Here is a 19570-nt window from a genome sequence, read left to right on the forward strand (position 1 = left end):
ATAATAACAAATTAACCCTTAAACAAACAAAAACAGTTGCTGCTCAAAGTTGTCAATATTATGATAAATCTTTACCGATCCCCTGATTCTGCAAACATTAAGAAAATACCAGAAAATGCATGTTAGGCATGTGACTGACGTGTCTCAATTACTTTAATCAACAAGCGGAAGTTTTTACTAAATGGAGGCTCAGTTTTATAATCAATTACAGCAATATTCCCATTTTTTTGGTTTCTTAAATGTCACATCACATGTTAGCAATACTGAACATCTTATTATGTGTTCATTATTGGAGTGAGTGTTTAGTTTCCGGCATCACCCGAAGGCAACAGGAGGAAGCGACTCACCACCAACGGTTTTAGTGACGTATTTTACGGGAAAGTCCGGACTTCTCACGCATGGAACATATCCATCCGCCAATTAAGAGAAAAAAACAGAAAGGTGTCATATGAGGGCCTCAACAGATTATATTATGAAATCATTATGCGTCATTTACACACAGTGTACCGGAAGTCAGTACTTATACATCAACTTTGTAATTTTACAGCAACCTCAGTGGGGAGAACAAAGCAAAATGGAGTAAGGTAAATTATCAAGTTACTTTTAAGCCCCCGGCATGGGCTGTGTCAAAGGTGCAGCTTCTTAAGAACACTGAGTACATGGAACATTGTGTTCACTCACTGTTCAGCCAGCCCCCAGGACTTTGTATCCTGAAGTGTTGCAGTAACTAAAAACAGACAGCAGAGAGAACTAGAGACCCATCAGTTGAGGTTTCTAAAAATCTGTGCCCCAGGTGAAGCAGTGAGCTTCCTGTAATTATAGTCTGTCCTGTAAAGACTCATACGCTGACCTTGTACCAGTTCCCCACCAACGACCCAATGCTACAGTACAGTCTTTGCAATGGTTGACACAGTTGTACTGCCGACAAGTAACTTATGGGCCTGTACTGGTAGCATGTAAGTGTGTTTCTGTAAGTAACATTGTCTCTAGACTGGATATTCATTACTGATATCTGCAACATACTTTTGCCTAGTCAAAACTCTTATTCAAGATATCTGTAATTAGATTTTTGTAATTCAGTTTTGACTAGTAAGATTCAAACTACTTTTTCCATTCATGTGTATGGGGTTTGTCATTATAGATATCGACAATGTAGTTGCGGATATCCGCAATTGTTATTGCGGATATCTGCAACTGAATTGTGGATATCTGTAATTCCAGTTTGAGATATCTACAATTTAATTTTGACTAGTCATAATTCACGTTCAAGATATCTTTAATTATCATCAATTGAAGATACCTACATGGTCCTTTCTAGATATCTTGAATTGAGTTTCAGATAGTCAGAATGACGTTGTAGTTATCTAGAATTCGAATTATGACTAGTCAAAATGACATTGTAGATATCTGTAACTGAATTATGACTAGTCAAAATGACGTTGAAGATATCTGTAACTGAATTATGACTAGTCAAAATGACGTTGTAGATATCTACAACTGAATTATGACTAGTCAAAATGACGTTGTAGATATCTCAAACTGGAATTATAGATAGTCATAATGTAATTGTAGATATCTATAATGACAAACCCCATACACATGAATGGCAAAAATAGTTTGAATCTTACAAGTCAAAACTGAATTACAGATATCTGTAACTGTAGTTTTGACTAGTCAGAATGACGTTATATATATCTGTAATTCAGTTTTGACTAGTCAGAATGACGTTATAGATATCTTCAATTAAAATTCATACTAGTCACAATGACATTACTACTAGTCAAAATGATGTTGTTGCTATCTATAATGGTATTCCGGATAGTCAGACTTAGCGATTAAATGTTAAAACGGCTTGCCATATGTCTCTGTTGGTTGCTGGCAAAGAGAATAATTGGCCTGCACAGGGCCCCGAAACCCAAATTTACTGCAAGCTGTTTGGCAATTGGTAATTGATTAATGGCAAATTTGTTAAGGAATTTGAACCACTGAAGTAAAATATAAACTGTGGTGGATTCTGCATTGTTACTTAAACTTGAGGCTCTGTCTTGTAGAAAGTCAAAACGTTATTTTAAGACCTCAATTAATTTGTAATTATCAGTGGTTTCTGACATTTTGGCTCCTTGAAGTGAAGCAGTGTTAACTTGCAACCTCTCATCACAGTGATTTCACCCTCTCAGACTGTTTAATTTGAATATTTGTTGGAGGTAAAACTATCTTATACTAATATTTCACAAAAAAAATGGGATGAATTTAAATGTATGTAACAAAACAACTCAGATTCATCTTGTGACCTACTGAACTGGTTTGTATTATGCTCACATGGTGCATACTCTGAAATGCAGATGTTTATAATCAAATTACCGCAAACTAACTGACACACAGCAATCCTGGGGCTGGGTAGTTTTCCAGCATCAGGAGCTCTGGTTTTTGACTGGGTTTAGTTGTGCAGTGTACATGGGGACGACGGGGCACATATAGAACTCACAGCGGGAGGAAGTGGGGGGTCAGTAGGAGACCAAGAGCAAATTATTGCCCTGGGTCCCACTAACAGTTTAATCCTGCCATGGTTGGTTATTTCCTGAGGTTGCATGTGTGTGTCTGCATGCATATGAAGCTATTGGAAGCAATAGCTGTAACCATGCAAACATGGCATAGGGGTCTCTGTGTGGCATGTAAGGGACGGACAGATATCCACACACACGCATGGATTTACCTACCACACTTTTCCTAATATGCCACATGAGGTGGCAGACTGAGGTCTCATTGTCCCTGTCATTAACCAACACCTACAACCAGCACCTCCGGCCCCCACACTTACGCAGTTACCACGACGACAAGAATACTGAGCATTCTTTCTCCGGTTGCCCTGGTGACACTAATTATAGGGTGTGGGAGGGCTCACGGGACGGCAGAATTCCGGAACGACCATAACGACGCAGGAGAGAGGCGTTCAGGGACGCCCAGTGACGAACAAGGGCTTAGTTATACACACACACACCACTCCCTGGAGTGTGTGACTGTGTGTGTGTTTACCAGCAACTTGCACAGATTCCACAGGGACACGTGTGCATGCCTGCCCTGCTATGATAATTGCTGCGAGGAGATCACACTCCAAATGTGTGTGCAAGGCATGCGTGTGTGTGTGTGTGTACATATGAATGTTTGTGCGTGTGGGCATTTGTTAAGGGTGATTAAATCTGAATGTTTAAGAGTGATCATTCGTGTCAACGTAATGGGGCTTTATGTCGTGTGCCTGTTACACACACATCAAGAGGTAGAGAGTGTTCGACTGAGTCTCACACACATGCCCCAGTGCTGTTTCTCAAACACACACACACACACACAAATCAGGAAGGACACCAGGTCAAGGGCTACAAAGCAAGGGCACGAGCAAAGGAGAAGGCTCCAGTAAAAGAGCAGGGGGGAGTAGAAAAGAGAGCTGAGTGGATCAAAAATAAAGTGAAGGCACAGAAAGCAGAGGAGGAGAGGCTGAGTGGGAATTCCTTTTTAGCAACAGGGTCAGAGGGGTTGAATAATAAGAAGGCCAAAGAGATGAAAAGAATATTGACAAAGACACAGATCTGTGTGTGTGTGTGTGTGTGTGTGTGTGTGTGTGTGCCACAGACAGAGAGAGAGAGAGAGAGAAGGAGGAGGGTGTTTGTGTTTTGAGGGAGACAGAAAGTGTGTGCGGTCAGAGCACACACACTGACTGTGTCAAAGACAGGGAGAGTGTGTACTGTGGGATGGAGTAGGAGCAGGCAGAGTGTGTTAATGCCTCTGACTGGCAAAGGAAGAGGTTATCTCTTCAAACACACCGCAGACAAGCAGGTCACGGAGGGAAAAAGTTTAACAGGGATAAAAGGAAAGGTCAGCGGTCAGAGGTGCATGTGCAGGGAGAATGTGAGCAGTTATCATGTGTATGGAAAAGACACTTCTGTCAAAGCAGGAAAAGTAGAGGTGTAAATAGTAACATGATGGCCATGTTCTATTCAAGTGACCTGGCAGGCCATGTCAGTGTGACAGTGAGACAGCACGCATGATACTGGAGCCCCAGCGAGAGCAGCTAAATAGAATTTAGTCACCATTAATGTCACTGTATTAATTCTGCTTGTATTTTTGCTGCTTTGACAAGTCAAAATGTCTGCTGTGAAAAGAGTCTGTAGGGCTCAATATAATAATACGGTTTTGGAATTGACCATAGGTGTCTGTTACATCTAAAAATGTCAAGTATTAAAAGTTCTTAGGTCCAATCCCATTTCATATTTTCACTTATGTCTGAGCGCCACCATGCCCCTCAAAACAGAGTTAAAAGGAATAGTGGTTGAAAGCTTTCTACATGAAATCAGACAACCCTTCAAGACCCTTGTTACCTAAACAGATGTGACAACATTGCAAATATGCCGTCTTCTGCAGTGGTGATTTACCTCACGTAGGCCATAGGCATCCTTTTGCAGTTGTGAGGACACTCGTGATTTATTCACAACTTAAATTTCACGCCATTGATCGAGCAAACAAGTCATCAAATGAAAAAGAACACTGCTACATTACCAGGCATCTAGCAACCTATGCTCCTACCCTGCCAATCTGCACTGATATTGGAGGAGCGGTAGAAAGTGCAGCTACTTCACTACCATTTATCGTCAACGGGGGAGTGCGCAACATGAAAATATGTCAAAATCAGCAATAACAATGTAATGTTAGCTAGTTAGCTATCAAGACTTGGCATATTAGCCATTTCTTTTGTTACAACATTAAAATAAGATAATACAGTGGCTTTTGTGTTTTATTATCTTTATTAATGAAAAGAAAAACACATTTGTGGGTTTCATTTGTTGCTCATGCAGCCACTTGCTCTTGATTTCTCATAACACGTGACTTGCATTGGGCCTCTCAAATACCTCAATTTGTTGCTCTACCCCTCATTCCCAACAAGAATTGGGACACCCTACCCCTGGGCATGAATACACAAAATGGAGGGGTAAGGGCTAAGTGGTGGGGGTGTATTGGGATTGGGCCTTATGGTCTTGTTTCTTTGATAAGACAGTTTCTAATTTAAATCTAAATTGAAGTTGACAAAAGCTCACTTACTCCTCTTTTGCTGTTTTTCTTAGTAAGGAATGAACTGCCAGGCTCAACGTATGAGCCAAAGTGGACGACAGGTGCTCAGAATAATGTAAAGTTGCTAACTGAGCAAACTTCACCTGCTGATGAAGACCATGTGATGTGGTCAGAAGTTTTGGAACAAGTGAGTAAGTGAACCTTTAGTTGAGGCCATTTTGTCATGTGCTGTGCAAAGGTCAAGAATGAATTGTCAAGCTCTTTTTTATTTTTTTACTCGTTACTTGTTAAATGAATACAGGCTTTAGAAGAATAGTTTACTCTTTATTTCTCACAGCAGAGCAACAGGAAAAAACTAATTTTGGAACAGAAATTGGCAAATTGACACATTACATTGTGATGATGACCGTATAATCGATGTCCTTCAGTGACATTACTTGTAGGGCTGCACCTAACTCACAATTACGTCAGTTGAATCAGATTTAGCTGTTCAATACGAATATTTGACGTCTTTTTAAATTTCATATGAACACGTTTTTACATCTGGAACCTCCCGTCTACAATGGGCTTTAGACTCCCCGTTTCAGGACTTAGCTCAGATTCCGGAGTTAATTTCTTATCCCGAAGTCTCCTTAAGGAATCTCATCCCGTTTGATTTGGCGGTTGGAACGTCTTGCGACCACATGCCTTTGCTGACGTCGACCCCAGAGAGGTTTCAAATCCTGGACCTTCCACATGGAAGACGAGTGCTTTAACCATTACACTAGGGAAGCCTGTCTTTTAAAGTTTAATGTTTTAAAGTTTGAACAAAAGTCAGCAGGTCGTTCAGTGTAACCACGATATTTATGTAATCAAACAAGCTACCTGCGCTAACGATGAATCAGAAATGTCCAACAACATTTTTTTCTGACACTAGATATCAAACAAAGCCAGAGACTTTGTCGCATTAAGTTGCCGTGGGCTTTAAGTTCACCACTTCTTTGCAGAAGAGAGAAGATTTTGTTATTTCAGAGCCCCACAGTGAAAAATCTCTTAATGTATTTGCTGCCGCAACATGTCCATGGCTGACTGAACCAAAGAGTATCGTAAAAGTCAAAAGCACTTACTCCGCAGCAAAATCTGGGGACCAAACGTCCCCGCCAATAAACTGCACAGCACAACGACATCCAAAAAACCAAAACAAAACCCGTAAAAAACACAAGTGTCTGTTCAACTTGAAGCAATCCCAGTCACCTGAGGGGTCTCTGACTGATGATTCCAATCTCCGACTTTCAGGGGGCAGCTCTAATTTCTTGATTGCAAAAAAAGGCCCTGGTGGTGTTGGGACAGAAACAATCACTCACTGGAGACACACGCACATGGCAGAATCTCGTGCAATGAGTAAACACACACAAGGCCACACACAATCACTTTCTCAAAAACAGGAAGGCCACAAGAAGTCAGCTGCAGAGCACAAAAGAAAACGCTACCTTTGCCACATTAATGGAATATGTTTTTATTTTTTATTTATTTTCATAAAGGGGCAGCTGGGGATTGTTGATTGTGAATGTCCTCTCCGTACAGACTGGGACTTTTAGCAGATAAACCATATGTGTGTGTTTTGGCAAACAGAGGAAACGTTGGCAGGATAAAATCATTATCTGCCCACCTTTCTGTGAGAACAACGTGCACGTGCATTGACTCACAGATAGGTTGGAAGAGAGGGACACGGGGAAGTCGAGCTAAAAGCTTTCCATGTGTGCCAGTAAGCGGGAAAATGAGTTCCATGCCACACACCCTTTACGCATTTCTCCCATCATGCCTATTTATCCAGAATGTGGAGGGAGAGGAAGAGAGAGAGGGAGGGGAGGGATGGAAAGACCTTGCACGGAGTGAATGATGTCAATAACACACAATGCCTGGGGGGTGAGGGCTGGGTAATTGTTATGTGTGCATGTGTGAGTGAGTGAGTGTGTGTGTCTGGGGGTGCTTGCCTTACAGTTTCTTTTGTGTTTGCCTGCCTTTTGTTTGTGTCCACGGGTGGCAAGGGACACGCTGTCATGCTCCTTCAGCCCTGCCCTTGTGACAGACTGTGTGTGCTCTGTGTGTGTGCTGTGTGTGTGTTTGCATGTGCCTGTGTGTACATGCATGTGTATACACTATGTGCGTGCGTGGGTGTTTGTCCGTGAAATCCTGTGCGTGCTATTGAAACTGCGTGAGTCGGGTTGTGAGAAAACAAGTGCATGTCTGTCAGAGAGTGTGTGTCTGGGGAGTTTACTGCTGTATGAGAAGGGCTAGCTGTGTCTTGTGTTTATAAGGGCTGCCCCCTGAAAGCCTGAAAAGATTCGAATCATCGTTCAGAGACCCCTTAGTCGACTGAGAGTGCTTCAATTCGAGCATTTTTGTTTTTTGTATTTCTGCTACTCAGGGTGCTGTGCAGTGTACTTCTGGGGACGCTTGGTTCCAGGATTTTGCACTGTAAAGCAGCCTTCACATGATAAGAGCAACGCGCTTCACTCACTGCCAGGTGCGGCGCAGCGGCGCAGTCAAAGTTCAAATAATTTCAACTCTGAGCGCAGTGCTCGGGCGGAAAATCCAAATGGTGTGCGACGCCAAGGGTAGTGGTGGCGCTTTGTCGGGTGTTGCCGCCCTCTCCATAGACAAACAATGGGACAGCCAGCGCAAAGCGGTTTTACAGCTGATCATGTGTAGAGGCCTTAAGGCTCTGAAATAACATTATCTTCTCTCTTCTGCTTAGAGGTGGTGAATTTACAGATCACGGCAAGTTAATACGACACAGTCTCTGAATTTTATTTGATATCTAGTGTCGGAAAAAAATGTTGTTGCTCATTTCTGATCTATTGTTAGCACCGTTAGCTTGTGTACTATGTTGCATGAATGTCGTTGTCACACAAAACGTCCTGCTGTGCCTGTTTAAACTTTAAAACTTTCTATGAAATGAAAAAAAAGAATAATGGAATATTCCTATTGAACAGCTGAATCTGATTTGACTGACATAATTTTGAGTCCGGTACAACTCTTTTGTGAATGTCTACATAAGTATGTGCATGTGATTTTTAGAGTAGGCAATAGGAGCGATATGTAACTAAATTGCTTGTATTATTAAATTCAAATGGAACAACAAAAACACTATTAAAATAATACGATTAATATTAAATTACTATCAAAATAACATGTCTTTCCTTCTTCTCCATCGCTATGTTTGACTTTGTTTCCATTCCAGGACTCCCTGCTCCTCCTCCATCTGTGCTGCAGCTGCTGTCTTCGTCTTTGCAGGCAGGGGACGGTCATTGTATCTTAGTGTTTCCTGGAATAACACCACCTAAAGTGTGTTAAAAGAGAAAGAGTACAACAGGAAGTAATATTTCAACAAGTAATTTTCATTAGTACTGATTCTTTCTTGAAACAATATTCACTTTCCTTCAAGAGGATAACCTCACCTTTTTCCGGTTTAAAGAAATGTTTTACTGGTACATTAACTGAAAAGCAAAACCCACTATTTGTGGCAATACTATGATGTTAGCATCTTGAGACAGAATATGAGGCTGAGCGATTTAAGATGGACATTCTTTGTAGTGAGAGAAACACACTTGGATGCGGAACATAAAGGTGGTCATTCTGAGCAGCTCGCTGACACTGAGTAACTGACATAATCAAAGAGACTCGGTCAACAAGACCCACACAGGCAAGCTACCCTAACACAGTCACAGCGATCCAGTAATAATAGCATGTACAGCACAGCTCCAAGCACTAACCCATCAAAAAAAATACATAGATGTAATAGTCACCAATTAGTTTGCGACACAAGATGTTACACACAGAAACACAGCATACAAACACATCAAGCTACAGCCTCAAATAGAGATGATGTTGTTCATACAGATGCAGATTAAAACATATACACATATGCAGTGTGTGTGCATGTCTTTCCAGAATCACAAAACCAAATCACACAGAAAATTATTGGTGCCGGGAGGTAAACATGTGATACATTAAACTGTTTACATCCTCAGATCTACTGAGAAATAGAGCCTCTCTCACTGAACCAGATCTGATTGAATCAAACTACAGCTCTTGTTGTTTGACAGCCAGAAAAAGGAACGCTACTCACTCTAAGTCTCCACCTTTTACATGTATTTCCTATCAATCACTGGCTCATTTAATTACAAACACGTGCCATTGGAATGCTTCTTTACGTCATTTTGACCATCTGCTGTTTGACATTTGTTGTATGCATCCCAAAATGGTGGAATTTGAAAGACACTAAATGAAATATTCAGGAAGATGACTGTTGGCAGGCTGCATGGACTCTTGATGTAATTCACCCATACAACTCATCAGACACATGTGGTACATATGGTCTTTAAAGGGGACCTGATATGTCCATTATCAGGTTTGTACTTGTGTTTGGGGTTTTTACTACTTAGGCTTTACTCTTCATACAGTCTGTGCCGATTCAGCACCTGTCTCTTTAAGCCCCTACCCCCTTAAAAAAGGACCGAGACTTTCTTGAAGAGGTGGTCTTGATCCAGTTACAAACAAACTCTGGTGCAGTTCGTTTGTGGTGAGAACGTGTTCCAACCTGGATCTGAAACAACTGCAGTCACATGACACATTGTTTGGGTTAAACATGAGCATGTTACAGTCCTGGAGGATTATTAATGTGCACCTCCTCCTGTACTGCCTTAATATGCACATTCAGCACATCCAATGCATCAAAACATTGTTTTCTAGTTGGAGCCGCGCCTCGTTTTCAAACTGTATGGTTTGACTAAAATGAACAATGACAGCAATATAGTCCACGATGAGCAGCGCTAAAATCAACCTGCGTAGTTGTCCCTCCATTGTGACATTAGAAAGTGTCACATTTATCTTGCAAGTGTACTCTTCTTCAACGTTTTGTTTACTTCCTGGATTTTTCCCACATGGAAATTCTGACCAATCAAGAGCAGCTTTCTCACGCAAGGCATTTGATCTGGTCTGCTTGTAAATGCTGCCGTGAGAACACAAACCAACTCTAGACAATTATGCAGCTTTGTAACAAATTAGTCCCTGATTCAGACCAAAGCAAGACAACTCTAGGTCTGAAAGCACCCTTAGTCACAGTTGATTAAGCGCATTATTAGACATGATCACTTCTGAGCTTTTTTCAACTACACCAGTCTGTCAGTTTCACCAGTAATTTGGTCCTGGTCTGATAAATCACACTGTGTGAACAGCTCCCTGTTGCCATCATGCAGAATAATTACAAGTTAAGGGATGATCCAAAGCATATGTTGCTATAATGGGCATCGTGTGTGTTTCTGAGGGTAAAATACAGAATGTATCTCTCAACTGTCAGGTATGCACATGTTGTGTACACTATCTACCATGTCTGCCTGACTGTCAATGCACATACAGTGTATTTCTAACGAAGGATTCTCTGTGCATTGTCCAAATCGGGAGGAAAATCCGCGGTGACGAAAGACATGTAGTAAATGTGTTTACACTCATATGTTGCACGTTTTTCTTTTTATGTGTTTGTAATTGTCAGCGTTTGTATGTGTTAATAAGTGCCTATTTGCCAATGTATCCACATTCCATGTTCAATGTGTCACGCCTTACGCCATTGTATGCAATTATTGTGAGAGTGCGTGTGACAGTTTGCACACACATGTTCAGCCACTTCCTTTCTGTGTGTGTGCAAGACTTGGAGAGCAAGTCTCCTTCCTGCCTGTTTATATGCAGGCATGTGTTAGATCCTGCATGTGTGTGTGCAAGTGTGTGTGTGTGTGCGAGTGCGTGTGATGTCTTGCATGCCAGTCTAGCTGTAGAGAGAGACAGCCATCATTAGGGGCTCCTAGTGAGAGCAGGATTACAGGGCTATTAGATGGAAGTCACACGCAGACCCACAGAGCCCCTGCTTTTAATCTTAACACTGTAAACCACATTCCAGCGGCAACACATACACAACTATATAAACACATGTGCAAAAACACAGTCAAAGAGCCTAATCAACATGTATGGAACATAGAGATGCGTTGAGGATTGCATTATGGGAGTCTAACACACCCAAATGCAGTTAAAACATATAACTCGCAGATACACACACAAACACTACACACTACACTCTGACTTTGCATGTGTGTGACTGCAGTGTTGTTAGTGGGAGGTTAAAGGTCAGGCGTCTGCCCTCTAGACACAGGTAGACAAGATGATGGGAGGGTTGGGTGGTGCAGAGAGACAAAACAAACCGAAACAGTGAGGGAGAGGAGAGATTCAGACTTTCTGGGCACTCACAGTGTGTTTGGGTGTGTGCTCATGTGTGTCCATCTGTGCAATTAAGTGTTTTCATAAGCTTTAAAAATTTCATCATCATCATCATCATTATACTAGAATGACTGTAAGTTATTTAAGTTCCTCTCTTGGTATTGATTAAACCTGAAAACCCATCTCTGTTCATCAAAATTACATATTTAAGGTATATGTGTATTTTAAGTTTTTTCCATAGACTGTAAAAATCACCCATTGGTTTGTGGACTGCAGTTTTGAAGCCTTGAGTTCGGCATTTTGGACACCGCCATCTTGGTTTTCTTGGAGCCAGAAGTTGTCATGAAGGAGGAGTCAGCTATAGAGATCAAAACCACTTTTTGTACCAGGCTAAAACATGTTTATTTCTACTGTAAAGTTTGGCATTTTAACAATAGGTGTCTATGGGGATTGGCTCACTCCTGGAGACAGCCTCAAGTGGCCATTCTAAGAACTGCAGTTTGTGGCACCTCTATGTTGACTTCAATTTCAGCCCTGGTGGTTGCCACTGGGATTATGCCATGAAAAAAAAACCACTTCATGCCATAAAATGGCTTAGGTGTAGCTCTACACCTTCCGCTCATTTAGTATACTTGATCTATGGATATGCAAATAGGTCCCTGCCTCTATGTCTCCCCAAACCCTGAGCTGTTCGCCTGCAGGTCCAACGTACCTGCTAATGTTCAACTTCTGACTGCTCTCTGCATCATAACAAACATAGCAGTAATAGATAACATGACCCTTCCACTTGACAACGTTATCAGACAGCTAATAATGTGTTGTGTTGCTAATGTTAGATAAATCTTGTTGCCGATTGTGAGCTCTGACAAGATGATGTGAAAGTTAAACTTATCTTGTAAAACAGTGATAAGTAGCTACATTTGACTTCACCTCTGATACCCATCGTTTCACAAGTCGACAGGATTAGTTCCTTATATATGTGACAGGCTGTCTGTCTGAATTTGTGTTGTTGAGGCTGTAGGCTAATTGATAGACTGCAATTCCAAGGTCAGTGTTGACTGCTTATTTTGCTCACGATATGTCTTGTGGTATATAAAAACCGCCATATGGCCATGTCAACAAGGTTAAAAACTTGATTTTCACTAAAGGGGCTCATTATCTTTTTTTTTTTTTTTTTTTTTGGTGGAGGTAATTTGGGCGCTAGAGAGATAGACTGTTACAACACACCTAACATTACCTGACACTCCTAACGCTGGTAACTGTAACCTTTAACTAAGCTTCGTTATTTCCCTGCGGTGTGCAGTTGGACTTGAACGTATGCCTCACTTACCTAATGTGTGTATATCTCTGAGCTGTCTAGGGGGTAAATGGGTTACTCACCCTTCATCAGACCCGACCGCTACTGTAGGCGGCCACCCCGACCCGACGCTTCGGGCGTCCCCTCCGGTCGACGGCCAGGCTGGGCCAGCACAAGCAGCGTTGTTGTGATTTTAGTTCATAGGGGGGTTGAACGCGACCCCAGATCAAGTGAGGTGTGTAGTGGCATTCCCGGATCGGTGGATTTTGTCTCCGGATTTCTGAATGTCTGTCGGAATCTTCTGCAGAAATGTGGCGTGGCAGTCTGACGGCGTCTCCAGCAGCCAGCCCCGACTCCAGTCAACCGCTGTCTTTTCAGGTGTGTGAGCTCCTTGGAAGGGGAGTTACCCAATACCCCAAGTGGAACATCAGCCTCTCCCTGCATCCTAACTCCACCCCTAACCGTACACCTAGGCGTCCTAATTATGTGTCATAACATAGACTGTGAACGTTTGAAAAAAAACACTGTAGCACTAAGATATAAATAAATAAATACACATAATATAAACTTTTCAATCAACTTATTTTTGTCAATAAAGTTATTGACAGACTGAACAAAACAGATTCACACAAACATGTTGTTATCAAATGTATGTGTTCAATTATATTGTAATGTAAAAGACTATTCAAATGTTCAGAGACTAACATGAAACCTCCTGGACTTCACTTTTCAGTCATGACTGTGTTGATGAACTATGGGAAGTACTGTTCAAGTCTTGGTAAAGGGATGACTATAATGTGCTGATTTAATGGATACAACCATGAGTTGGGGCCATATGAGGTCATCAGGTTCAGTATCTGTTGGTAAAAGCAACCTATGGAAAAGTTAAAATAAAATATGTCCTTTAAACAATTAGCTAAATTTTGTAAGAATAAAATAGATTCTTTTGAAATGATTGCTATTGTATAGTTCTACAGTAAAATGACTCTTAAAAGTCCAGTGTGTACGATATAGGGGCATCTATTGGCAGAAATATTATTAAACCCTCATAACTATATTTTAGTTAGTGTGTAATCACCTAAAAATAAGAATCATTGTGTTTTGTTACCTTAGAATGAGCCATTTATATCTACATACGGAGCAGGTCCTCCTCCACGGTGTCTTCCATGTTGTTCTACAGTAGCCTAGAATGGACAAACCAAACACTGACTCTAAACAGGGGCATTCGTGTGTGTATTCGTCTCCTACACACTTGGCACATGGGCAATGTTTCAGTCCTGCAACCTCACCATTAGATGCCACTAAATCCTACCCACTGGACCTTTAAAGAGACAGGTCCTGAAAGCTGACTGGGTGAAAGGTCACTCATATACTCCAACCCTTGATAATGAACATGCCTTGATGCTGCAACAGTATCTTGGCAACAGAGCAATATCACAAGGTCATGATCAAAACCTGATTATCTCTAACCACCACACACAAACAAACATCCAGAGATCAATAAAACTTTTCTGAAGAACAGGATGATGGAAGCTTGGCTTTAAATTAGATAAGAACTGAGAGAGATCATTAGAGACAGAGCTGAAGAACAGTGTTGAAGAAGGAAAGAAAGAAAGAAAGAAAGAAAGAAAGAAAATCAAAGATCATCTAAAGGGATTATACTGATTGATCTGCTCTAAAACTACAGATACAGCACAGTATAAAAAAAATGGGCCCTTTAAATTAGATGAGAAAGAACAGAAAGAAGAGGGTGGTGGGGGGAAGGAGCTGCTGTGCTAAAGGTCCACGAATGACATAAAAGAGCATGTCAGCTGTGAAATTGGCATCAGGGCACCTTGAACTGGCTGAACCTATCAGGACAGGCACTGAGAGGGAGGCAGTTAAAGAGACAGTGGTGAACAAAAAGGGAGGGCTGGTAGGGGTCTGTCAGGCTGCAGCTGGAGGAGGACGGGAGGTGATGAGAAGAAGAGGAGGTACTGACTTGACTTAGTGACCTGTCTAAACTTGGAATGGATGCCCATCTCCCTCCTCGATTCATGAGTTTCCTGTGATATTGATTGACTTGCAGCTGAATCATCCTCCAGCTTTCCAAACTAAACTATTTTTCCCGACAGAAATGACACAAACCTTAATTATAAAGTAGATGAAAGCAGTGGGAAGAGATAAAAATGAAATACAGACGCGTGGCGAGAATTAAAGATGAGCTAGAAGGCAATAAATGTGTTTGTTTGTGTGGGATTGTGTGTGCTAGTGTACGTGACTGTGTGTGTGTTAGTGGTCAGATGTGTCGTGACTGCTCCTCTGCACCCATGTGGTAACACACACATAAAACACTGAGATATACACATGCAAGTCACTCTTGCTCATCACTTTAGGATGCTCGCCTTCCCATCTTGTCTTTGTGCGTGTTTGTAATTTACTCCCTCACCCTCTTTCATTTACTCCTTCACACACACACACACACACACTCACACACTCACACACACACTTCCTTCCTTCAGGCTCTTCATATGTACGCCTCATCCTGCTTCTCCCTATGTGCTGCCTCCCTCTTTTCACTTTTTGTCTCACAATTTATTTCAGCTCCATTTAGACAGTGCTGGCACAGAGATCCATCACTGCACACTCTGCTGCCAAAGCAAATATTAACTCTGTCTGTCTCTATCTCTCTCCCTGCGTTTCAACTCTCTCCCTCACTTCCTTTCGCTGCGACCACACTCGCACAAACACACACTTGCTAAATTTAATCCAGCTCTGTTTGAATAGCACTGGCACAGAAACACACCAGTAGAATATTACAAATCAAGTGCAAATCCCTCTTTGTTTTCACATATACTGTGACAATTCTTAATCTTGTAAGGGCAATTCAACACCACACGATGGAGAAACATTAGCAACACACATGCACAGATGATGACATACTCACTGCTACAAGTTCAGCTGTAGCTCAGCTTTAGCCTGGCTTAGCTGTAGCGCCTCCCACTGTTGGGAGCGCTGCAGCTCCTGGTGCATCTCTTGTCTCCTCCTCCTCCTCCTCTCATCCTGCAGCTCATCCTGCAGTCCTCATAGCACCTGTTCTCTCTCCTCCAGCTGGTAAAGAATTTAAACAATAATTCCAGTTTTTGGGTATTTACATTTTCATTTATTCATTCACTGATTTGCCATAACCATTTATCCTGTTGGTGATCAGGGGGGGCTGGAGCCTATCCCAGCTGACACTGGGCGAGAGGCAGGGTACACCCTGGACAGGTCACCAGACTATCACGGGGCTGACACATAGAGACAGACAACCATTCACACTCACATTCACACCTACAGACAATTTAGTGTCACCAATTAACCTGCATGTCTTTGGACTGTGGGAGGAAGCTGGAGTACCTGGAGAAAACCCACACTGACACAGGGAGAACATGCAAACTCCACACAGAAGGGCTCCCCCACCCCAGCGCTCAAACTCCCTACCCCAGGTTTGGACCAGGAACCCTCTTGCTGTGAGGTGACAGTGCTAACCACTGCTCCACTGTGCCGCCATCTTACTATCTTACTATATAATGACGAAAACTCTGTCTGTGGGTGTGTCTGTTCCACACTTTTTTTTCCCACGCAACTTTGTAGGCATATGACCACACATAATCTGAGGGGACCCTTCCATTATTGACCCCATCAAACAAATGGGGGCGCTAGAGAGCTAATTTCTTATCTAGGCCTAACCGCCATATCGATTTTTACTAAACTTGGTAGATATGTAGAACAGGACGCCTCATGGTGACTGGAGAAATTTAACTCTAATTGGCAACTGGGTGGCGCTATAACAACAGAAAAATGCTTAGAAATGGCTAAAATGTGACCGATCGCTGTGGCTGCAATCGTACTATCAAATTAACTCTGTCTGAATACATTGCTCTTCTTAATGGGTTCAGTTGACTATTTAATCTGCAATTTCCTATGACCTGTATCCCAAACACACACCATGTGAAACTGTACATGGGCAACTGTGCACTCAATGGGTATGGACTAGGTTTCAATTAATCATGACAATTTAACTTTTAATGTGTTTTGTCAAAACTGTTAAATGGATAACAATGCCAAATACATCTGAGGACAGTTTTGGATTTGCTCCTTGCTTATTTATTCATCACTTTCATTTATCACATCATTACATGTTACATCTTTATTTATGTAGAATCCTCTGCAGACAGACTTAAAGTTACACTCTTTGGTTCCTCTCAGCCATGTCAGGATTTTTGTACACAATCCTCTACATGCCAGTGTTATGGCGTATCTTATCTGGTCTTTGTAATCAGTTGCCCTTTTGTACGTTTTATGGTTGACCTCTGATATACATTATTATCATAATTTTTGGCTTTTCTTGGAAGTAATCTTACTTTGTGTTTTATATTGCTTGTTTCAGAGCTGTATTTTTGTTCTATGCTATCTGTCTATAACTTATATTTCTGCCTGTCTTGGCCAGGACACTCTTGAAAAAGAGATTTTTAATCTCAAGAGGTTTTTCTGGTTTAATAAAGGTTTAATAAATATAATAATAATAAAAAAATGCTTTTCAGCATTTAGTTTTTAGACTGGCTCATACAAATCTGCTGCAAGAATTACAAGGAAATCAAGATAAATGTTACCACACTTCAGACGGTTTAATGTCATACGCTGAGGGCAACATGTTTTCTGTTACCTCATCTAGATTTTGCACAGGACGTGAGTAGGAGGGGAATACACAATACCAGACACAGTGGGAGCTGAAGGGGTTTAATTGGAATTCTCAATTTTACTACACTACAGAAACTCATCAACTTCATCAACTGTCACAATGTCATATTCGTGATTTTAAGTGTATTGAAACGCCCCTATGTTTTTGTTGTTACTCATAATGTAAGTGACTGCTGTGGGTGGATATATTTTTCAGTGTGTGGGTAACAGTAGGAAGACACTTCACCTAATGTATCACTGTTTTCTGTTGTCTCACCCCCACTGTCTGGGTTTAATCTCTCTCTCTCTCTCTCTCTCTCTCTCTCTCTCTCTCTCTCTCTCTCTCTCTCTCTCTCTGTCTTTCTTCCTTCTTTATCCCCTCAGCACACACAGACTAACCACAGTGCCATCCACACTGTCTGCATGCATGCGTATGTGTGTGTGTCAGTGGCAGAGTGTGTGTTCATAATGGCATTTCCCAATGATGCAGAAGGCATGTAAGGGAATTAATGATACATATGCAACATAAACAGACATACAGACAGTAACATAAGCTGATAGGAGAAGTGTTTCATGCAGGGAAAAAAGGGGAAAGTCCCAGTCCTTAATTCCTGGAAGGCAGAAGTCACAGAGAGGAAACAGACAGGCAGACAGTGGATGTAGAAGAAGAAAAGCAACCAAAAGAGAAGAAAGAAGAAGACAAGAAGAAAAATCAGTTAAAAAGAGGGCACAGGGATAATCAATATGCTGAGTGATGCACACAGTCTGCCATATTCTCTGCAATGACAGAATAATCTATTGTCATGTCATCTGGTCTGATTTCTTCTCAAAATATAATATATAAGAGATGTGGAAAAAAAGAAGGGAGATAGGAAAGGAAAGCTGGAGAGCAGAGGAGAAGAAGGAATATTAAAGACGCCTTTTATTATAAATATAACGACCATAAGCTCCCTATTACCAATGCATTTCAACAATATGATTCTGCATTGTAATATTGTGTTGTCTTCAGTGGTCATTTATATTTTCAGTTTCAATTAACAGATGTAACACCATAATCTATGCTGTAGCCTGACATGCACCTCCCCAGAAATGTAACTACACGTTGCGGCAACGCAGACCTCCTGTCTGTTTTTGTAAACTGTAAACCATTTCCCTCAGTGGAAACAAAGCTTTTATTTACTTTATTTTCACAGATAAGAACAATAAATTGTGAAGACAATAAAGCCTCCACAAAAATAGCATTATAAATCTTGTGTGTGATTTATCCTGGCTTCATATGAGCAGAGGAAATCCCTGCGTCACTATGCTAATTTATACAATGTAAAATGCCATAGGCTTTTGCTAATAACGTTAGCATGTTTAATATGTGGAATGCCATGTAAACGTGGAAAACGTGTTTGGTATAAGACAGTTGTTTTGTTATTGAACCTTGTGAGTTGTGATGGAGCTGAATTTTGTAACGTTACCTTTGTTAAATGTTGCTGTTGTCTCTGGCTTCATATGAGTAGAGGAAAAGTCCACTAGCCACTAGGCTGATTTATACAATGTAAAATGCCATAGGCTTGCGCTAACAACATTAGCATGTTGTACTTGTGGGGAAAATGTGTCCAGAAAAAGACAAGTGCTTTGTCTGTGAATGCTGCGAGTTATAGTGAAGCCAATTTGTGGACTTGTGTTTGAAATTGTCTCTATTAAGCCATGTTTTATGTGTGTTTTGAATCCACTAAACTCTACGGCACTTCACAAAACCCTGCAGCCAACTGGTGTTTTGGAGGTGTAACTGCAGAGTGACACAGACACACCACTGCACCAGTGTAAATGCTCACAATGGTGTAGGCCCTGTGCACAGGCTACGGCGTAGGGTCTGCCGCACAACTAGAAATCCCGCTTTCCTCAACCATCCTGCAAAGCTCCTCCATCTGCTCCATCTGCAATGCATTCTGGGGTACTTGCTCTTCTAGGGCAGCAGCCAGCTACAAAATCAAAGATAAAGACAAGTGATACATTATCACACCAGTGTAACAGTGTGCAATAACAATGACAACGCTATTGCATTTGACCATATAAAATGCACTTCTCATCATGTAGCGCATGATGAAAACTCTGTTTACTCCAGCCCACATCCTAAGGCCTGTCTCTAATTCAAAGTCCTAACAGCGCCTGTGAAGTGTTGATTTCTTCATGATGTAAACAGGAAGGAGGGAGGTCACACAAAGCTTTGTCGCAGAGAGACAGACATGAGGAGACAGCAGCGGTGCATCAAAC

General features: G+C 41.5%; 1 long non-coding RNA gene across 1 annotated transcript; it reads left to right on the forward strand.

Annotated features, from left to right (window-relative positions):
• Positions 1–449: 449 nt before the first annotated feature.
• On the forward strand, positions 450–9882 carry LOC144462753 (uncharacterized). Its single transcript, XR_013490976.1, has 3 exons — positions 450–584; positions 5112–5245; positions 8282–9882. It is a non-coding gene; the product is annotated as an uncharacterized LOC144462753 (long non-coding RNA).
• The last annotated feature ends 9688 nt before the right edge of the window (positions 9883–19570 follow it).

Source organism: Epinephelus lanceolatus, chromosome 4 (assembly GCF_041903045.1).
Source record: "Epinephelus lanceolatus isolate andai-2023 chromosome 4, ASM4190304v1, whole genome shotgun sequence".
In the NCBI taxonomy this organism is placed as follows: domain Eukaryota; kingdom Metazoa; phylum Chordata; class Actinopteri; order Perciformes; family Serranidae; genus Epinephelus; species Epinephelus lanceolatus.